The sequence below is a fragment of the Oryx dammah genome, unplaced genomic scaffold (genome assembly GCF_014754425.2).
Source record: "Oryx dammah isolate SB20612 unplaced genomic scaffold, SCBI_Odam_1.1 HiC_scaffold_4, whole genome shotgun sequence".
Classification (NCBI taxonomy): domain Eukaryota; kingdom Metazoa; phylum Chordata; class Mammalia; order Artiodactyla; family Bovidae; genus Oryx; species Oryx dammah.
In genome coordinates this window covers 54,304,240-54,311,288 of record NW_024070188.1, presented here as the reverse complement: position 1 = coordinate 54,311,288, position 7,049 = coordinate 54,304,240, and the positions used below count along the sequence as shown (strand labels likewise).

At 39.5% G+C, this 7,049-nt stretch overlaps 1 non-coding gene across 1 annotated transcript; it reads right to left on the bottom strand.

The window, feature by feature from the left end:
- Positions 1-5,134: 5,134 nt before the first annotated feature.
- Positions 5,135-5,206, bottom strand: TRNAC-ACA. Its single transcript has one exon. It is a non-coding gene; the product is annotated as a tRNA-Cys (tRNA).
- Between the last annotated feature and the right edge of the window lie 1,843 nt (positions 5,207-7,049).

Here is a 7,049-nt window from a genome sequence, read left to right as displayed (position 1 = left end):
ATTGGCAGAAGCCCTTAAGATAGAAATTGAATCTAACTTGATAGGAAATTAAGTTCTTAGAGGGGATACATAGGGTACCTCCTTCCACACCTCACATCCACTAGACCCACCTTTTTACTGTAGCTGTTACTGCAGCCACCAGTTGTGCAGAGGTTCACTCTTGCATCTTACTTCAGCCGGTCCTCGTCTCTCTCACGTACTGTTAAGAGGATGATACTCTGCTGTCCCTCAGTTGGGTTGTCAGTAAGAATCCACTCAGCCATTCTGAGATGCAGGCAAACCTGACTGTGTAAGAGAGTTAATACCCCAAGGGCATTCCTTGACTAGTGAGAGACTGGGGTTGTTGAAAGTTACTCTCTTTTCCATTCCTTCAGGAGACAATTCTATAGCCTCCTAGGAACTTAGACCTAGTAGCTTACAGTGATCATCTTAACTATCCTTGGATTATCTGTTTCACTCTGTCCATTGCCCCATCCTTGTTCCCTAGAATGATTTAGCAAAACAAGCTACTTGGACATAAGTTCTTGCCTTAAGCTCTGCTTCATGGGGAACTTAAGAGAGTAAAAGGGAAATTAGATTATAAATTATGGTGAATTTTCTAAGTATTAAACAAACCAGTTAAAATATTCCATCAATTGAGTGCCCTGGGAAGTCATCTCTGAAATAAAGGGCTTTGCTGAACTATAATACCTATAAAAGACAAAGCTGGATGAGGTAGAATCTTGCAGAGAAAGACTTGCGATCATAATAATGAAAATCTGGCATTTATGAAAAGAAGAGGAAGCTATAAGATAAAGACTGAGCAAGGAGATCTAACGGTCACTCCTTGTAATAGTCCTGCAGGGGCTTTTCAGTGGTAGTGGAAACAATCACACAGTAAAAGATTACAAGGGCTTTCAGAGAATGGGAAACTGAAAACATAAGTAAATGAGCCAGCAGAGTGCCAGGGCCTCTCTGACAATGTTAGGTGAGGACTTACAGACTGATGTCTCTCTTACTCTTACTCTTAGACTTAGCCTGTCCTGGAGGCTGGTATACAATTTCTGAGGACAGATGAAGAAATGCAAAGAAAGTAACAACAAATTCTCAGCACCAATGTATTTCTCACAGGCTGTGATCTTTCTTTCAAAAAGTCTCTTTACTGGCCTCTTTGAATCCATAAGCAGGAAGTCAGCTATTGCTGGGAGAAATACCAATAACCTCAGATATGCAGATGACACCACCCTTATGGCAGAAAGTGAAGAAGAACTAAAGCGCCTCTTGATGAAAGTGAAAGAGGAGAGTGAAAAAGTTGGCTTAAAGCTCAACATTAAAAAAATTAAGATCATGGCATCTGGTCCCATCACTTCATGGCAAATAGATGGGGAAACAGTGGAAACAGTGGCTGACTTATTTTGGGGGGCTCCAAAATCACTGCAGATGGTGACTACAGCCATGAAATTAAAAGACACTTCCTCCTTGGAAGGAAAGTTATGACTAACCTAGACAACATATTAAAAAGCAAAGACATTACTTTGCCAACAAAGGTCCATCTCATCAAGGCTATGGTTTTTCTAGTAGTCATATATGGATGTAAGAGTTGAACTATAAAGAAAACTGAGCACTGAAGAATTGATGCTTTTAAACTGTGCTGTTGGAGAAGATTCTTGAAAGTCCCTTAGACTGCAAGGAGATCCAACCAGTCCATCCTAAAGGAAATCAGTCCTGAATATTGATTGGAAGGACTGATGTTGAAGCTGAAACTCCAATATTTTGGCTACCTGATGTGAAAAGCTGTGTCATTTGAAAAGACCCTGATGCTGGGAAAGATTGAAGGCAGGAGGAGAAGGGGACAAGAAAGGATGAGATGGTTAGATGGCATCACCGACTCAATGGAAATGAGTTTGAATAGACTCCAGGACTTGGTGATGGACAGGGAGGCCTAGTGTGCTGTGGTCCATGGGGTCATGAAGAGTTGGACACGACTGAACAAGTAAACTGAACTGAACAGCTATTGGAAAGAGGATGCAATTGTACATTAACAAGAAGGATCAATCCAAACTATTGAAGAGTTAAGTGTAGCACATGCAAGTGCTACACAAAAAAATCTAGACATAAACTTCACATTTGTGTTTCCCTGGTGACCCAATGGTAAAGAACACACCTGCCAATGCAGGAGATATGGGTTCAATCCCTAGGTCTGGACGATTCCTTGAAGAAAGAAAATGGCAGCCTGCTCCAGTATTCTTGCCTGGGAAGTCCCATGGATAGAGAATCCTGAAGTGTTACAGGTCATGGGGTTGCAAAAGAGTTGGACACGACTTAGCAACTAAAACAATAGCAAAACAATAGCAAAACTTCACACCATCATGTTTGTCATTGCAAAAAACAACAATCAAAACCAGTCCTATAGGGACTTCCCTGGTGGTCCAGTGGTTTGGAATCCACCTTGCAATGCAGGGGATACGGGTTAGATCCCTGGTTGGGGAACCACATGTCCCTGAGCAACTAAGTCTGAACAGCACAACTAGAGAGTCCCTGTTGCCTCAACAAAAGGTTCCACATGACACAACAAAGTTCCCCCTTGCCACAACTAAGACTTGTGCTTAGTACTGCTCAGTCATGTCTGACTCTTTGCAAACCCCATGCACTGTAGCCTGCCAGGCTCCTCTGTCCACGGGGATTCTCCAGGCAGGAATACTGGAGGGGGTTGCCATGCCATCCTCCAGGGAATCTTCCCAACCCAGGGATTGAACCCAGGTCTCCCACATTGCAGGCAGACTTTACCATCTGAGCCACCAGGGAAGCCCTTAAAGACTCAATGTAGCCAAATAATAAATAAATATTTTAAAAATGAAAAAAAAAACCAATATCTGTCAATCATATTCAATCTTTTTCCTTTTAGAGTTCTGCTTCACTTTATCATATTTAATCAACTTTAAATAGCACTTAAGCGTATAACTGCACATTGGTCACTCTTAAATTGATCTCACCAAGTATTTCCAAGCAGTCTTTCTAGTATTAATTTCTAACCCTCTTCAATTTCAAGATAAGAATCAGTTGAAAGGTATTGAGGTAGCAGAGCTGAGACATTTAGACCTGAAGCACAGTGGCAATGCCCATGGGAAAGGTTTCATTTGCTCACAGCTCTCCATGGTTTTTGAGAGACTGTTTTTTCTTCTTTGAGAAAGCTTATAACTGGAGAAGAGGACCCTTAGGCAACTTCTCTTGGGAATAACAATCACAGATATTCTTAGAAGAAAAAAAAGACTGTCTTTCCTTTCCTGCCACAACTCAGGGAGAAAACTTCTCTTATGATCAGTAGAAGTAAAAACACAACTCTGTCTGAACAACAAATGCAGAAAATACATCATCTTGCTTTTCCTAATTTTCTCAGTTACTCATTAGGAAAATACTACCATAATTCAGTTAATCAAATTGCCAATTAACTGTATATATGATTCTCATTTGCTATTTAGAATACCTTAGAAATTTATTGTTCAGAAAGCTCTGTAATAAGAATATTGAGAAGGATAACAATTTTATATAGGCTAAATTTATTATACTGATTTTTCGTGCAATATTGATATTTTTCATAAGTGTCTCCACGTTCTTGTTTATTTTTTTATCTTTGTAGAGCATAGAAGAAATGTTCAACCAAACACTGTTCCATCTTGTATTTATTTAACAGCAAAATCCATGGGTATCTGATAGCCAGTTAACAAACCCAGAGACACTGGAGATGTCTATACTTAGTTTTCATTTATATATAACAGAGCAAAATACAACAGCTATTTATGGTTATTGCTTCACCAATTCTGAGAATAAATTTGTAAAGTCATGCATGCATGGTGTAACCCTTCCATTTTTGTTGTGTTTAATAATATACCCAGAACATTCCAGTGATTAGGGGACTGCCATATCACCTTACCTCGTGATGTGCAATATCTCTTATTCAGTGATATGCAACAGATTTTTTCCATGCTTACCTCATGTCATTTTATAATCATAAAGATCCCAGAGATGCAGAGCTGAGCAAATCCTTGATGGCAGAAGGCAAATAGTGGAATGACAAAAGGAAGTTCATAAAGATGTCTGACAGGGCAGAGGAGTGGAAGAGGTGCTTCCTAACCCTGGATAATCTACTAACCATTCCCTATTAGGAAAGATTCCAGTTTGTATTGTCCAGAGACTCAAGAATCCTTCCTCTACCCATATGAAGCTTCTTTTTAAGTCAGTAGGCACAAGCACTTAATGAGCATCGGCTATGTTCTTACCTTGGAGTTTGCACTATGTGAGATTCAAATACACAACAAGGCTTGACCAGCAAGGAGTTTACAATCTACTTGTGATGCTGTAGCTAAGATACAAAAAATCATTAAGGTCTAATGACTGGTACTTGTCTAAAGGAAACAGTAGACTGAATCCAAATAAACTCAGAAGGGCTGGGGTTATCTTCATGGAGTAGGTAGGGTCTGTAATGGGGCTTAAGTGTTGGCCATCATGTTGCAAAACAAAAGGGAGAACAATTCCAGGCACTGGAAATAAACATATATCTGCCCTGATCTAGGGTTAGGTTAATGTTAGGTATCCTAATAAAGGGAAAGGGAAGTTGCTCAGTCGTGTCCGACTTTTGAGACCCCATGGACTGTAGCCTGCCAGGCTCTTCTGTCCATGGGATTCTCCAGGCAAGAATACTGGAGTGGGTTACCATTTCCTTCTCCAGGGGATCTTCCCAACTCAGGGATTGAAGCCGGGTCTCCTGCATTGGAGGCAGACGCTTTAACCTCTGAGCCACCAGGGAAGCCCCTCCTAATAAAAATAATCCTCAAATTTCTAATGGAGTTGATTAACATGGTTATTGGAGAGAATGTGGGTAAACATTTTAGGGCACAGGGAAAAGAGAAATAAAAATTGTCTATACAAAAGAAAAAGATCAAACACTAAATGAGAGGTTCACTGGTACAGAGCAGTGAGAGGCAAACAAATACTTGAGATGATGGAGGTAGTCTGTGATATAGGGCAGAGGAGACAAAAGCAACCAATATTTATGCATGGCTTCTATACCCAAAGTGAAGTGAAGTCGCTCAGTCGTGTCTGCCTCTTTCCAAGCAATAGTACTGGAGTGGATTGCCATTTCCTTCTCCAGGGGATCTTCCCAACCCAGGGATCGAACCTGGGTCTCCTGCACTGTAGACAGACGCTTTACCGTCTGAGCCACCAGGGAAGTCAACAATGTGCTAATTGTCTTATTAAACTACAACCAAATGGGTATCAATAGTTTTATTATATTATCCTCCAGACATCCCTGATGGCCCCCCTAAGTATTATCTTAATATTGCACAGTCAACTAAGACCAGGTTGTAATTTTGGACATGACTCTCCCTAAAGACTAAGTGATAACAGAAGAGAATTCCTGAACAATAAGTAACGTATATACTGCAATACGGAGTAGTCCAAGCCCTAGGGGGAGTTTACCCTGGCCTGCCTCTGCATGTTCTCTCAAATCTCTGCTGGCACCTCCAAGCCTAAGAAATCTCTCTGCCATGATTGGTACCAGACCCTGTCTAAAGCAGACTTAACAAAGTGCTGAAACTTATTTCCTTCAGGAAAGAAATTTGTTTTGCATCCATTATCTCCATTTTGCTCCATCTTCATTTTGCTTCCATTATCTCAGTAAATATCTGTACCAAATCCTTCACACTCTGATCCATCTAATGTGATGACTGTTGTCTACCATTCCAGGCTCTTCAAACTGTAGAGACTTCATCTCCTCTTACAAGGTTGGAAGCCACTACTGACTGTTGACTATCAAGACAATCAAGGTGTTTCTGTACCACTGGGGATATTGGTACGTTGTTTGCCTGTCTTCTGTAAAGAATCATTACCTCTATCATAAAATTTAACCTAACTCCCCAAGGCAGATTTAATTTTTTAAATTTTTAAAAAAAGTTCTGAGTACTAGTTTATGCCAATCTTCCAGAAACTGGAAATATAGTGTCAAACAAAACAGGTAAGGTCTCTCTGCTCTTACAAATTGAGCATCTGTTCTGAGAATTTGAGAGATTAGAGCTTTTTCATCAATACTTCATGTATATACCAAGCACACCTCTCCAAAACTACACGGCAATGTACTTTTTTGTTTCCATGTCTCTTTCTCATTATATTATAAGCAGTTTAATAGCAAGTACCAGGACTGTTACCTAAGGGTCTCTGGTGCCTAGCAAAGCACCCAGAACACAGTTTGGCTATTCAACATCCAAGCGAGCATGGCCATCAGTCAATGTTGGTGGAATCACATTTAATAAATCGAACTTTTCACATATCAAAGATATGTGGAAAGGATACATTTCCTCTGGAAATACTTCAAGGATTGTAAATATCATAAGCCATTTGATAAGTGATTTCTTTTTATTTATTTATTAACTTCAATTTTGCCCTCCTTCTCAAGTGTTCTCCATAAGTACGTTGAGTTTTTGTCCAGAGGGGAGTAGTTGGTGTTTGTTTTTTACTTTTGCATTGTTTTGCCCACTATCTAACACATCTGTCCTCTTTTTCTGGAAACTGGGAAATGGCTGAGAGAGAACAAAGAACTTCACTAATCCTAAAACATGTTCATTCTGTATCTTTTTTACTTTTCACTGTAAGTAAACAGTTTCTGTTTACCTCTCTTCTAAGGTTTGGATCTTTAAGCTTTGGAAACTTCTGTTTCTTATACACTGTTAACTTTTGAAAGAAAAAAGTAACTTGCATTTAGCAAGTTCTGTCTCCATCAGTTTTCTGTAACTTAAGCTGTCACTTCAGCTCCCGAGTCAAAAATGTTCTGTGGGGAAGATTAAAGTAGCTTCTGTTCATCATCTTTTCTCTCACACAGGTCAGGGACAAATGTATTATGCAAAATACATATATTGCAGGACATTATTTTTCTGGAGCAACACAACTGATATCATTTTGTATTCTTTCTCATTAATTTACTACATTTATATTGGAATATATGTTTACTATTTTTTATATTCTGATACATGATTATGACATAATTCCTTAACTAAAAATAAGCACTTTCTGTCTAA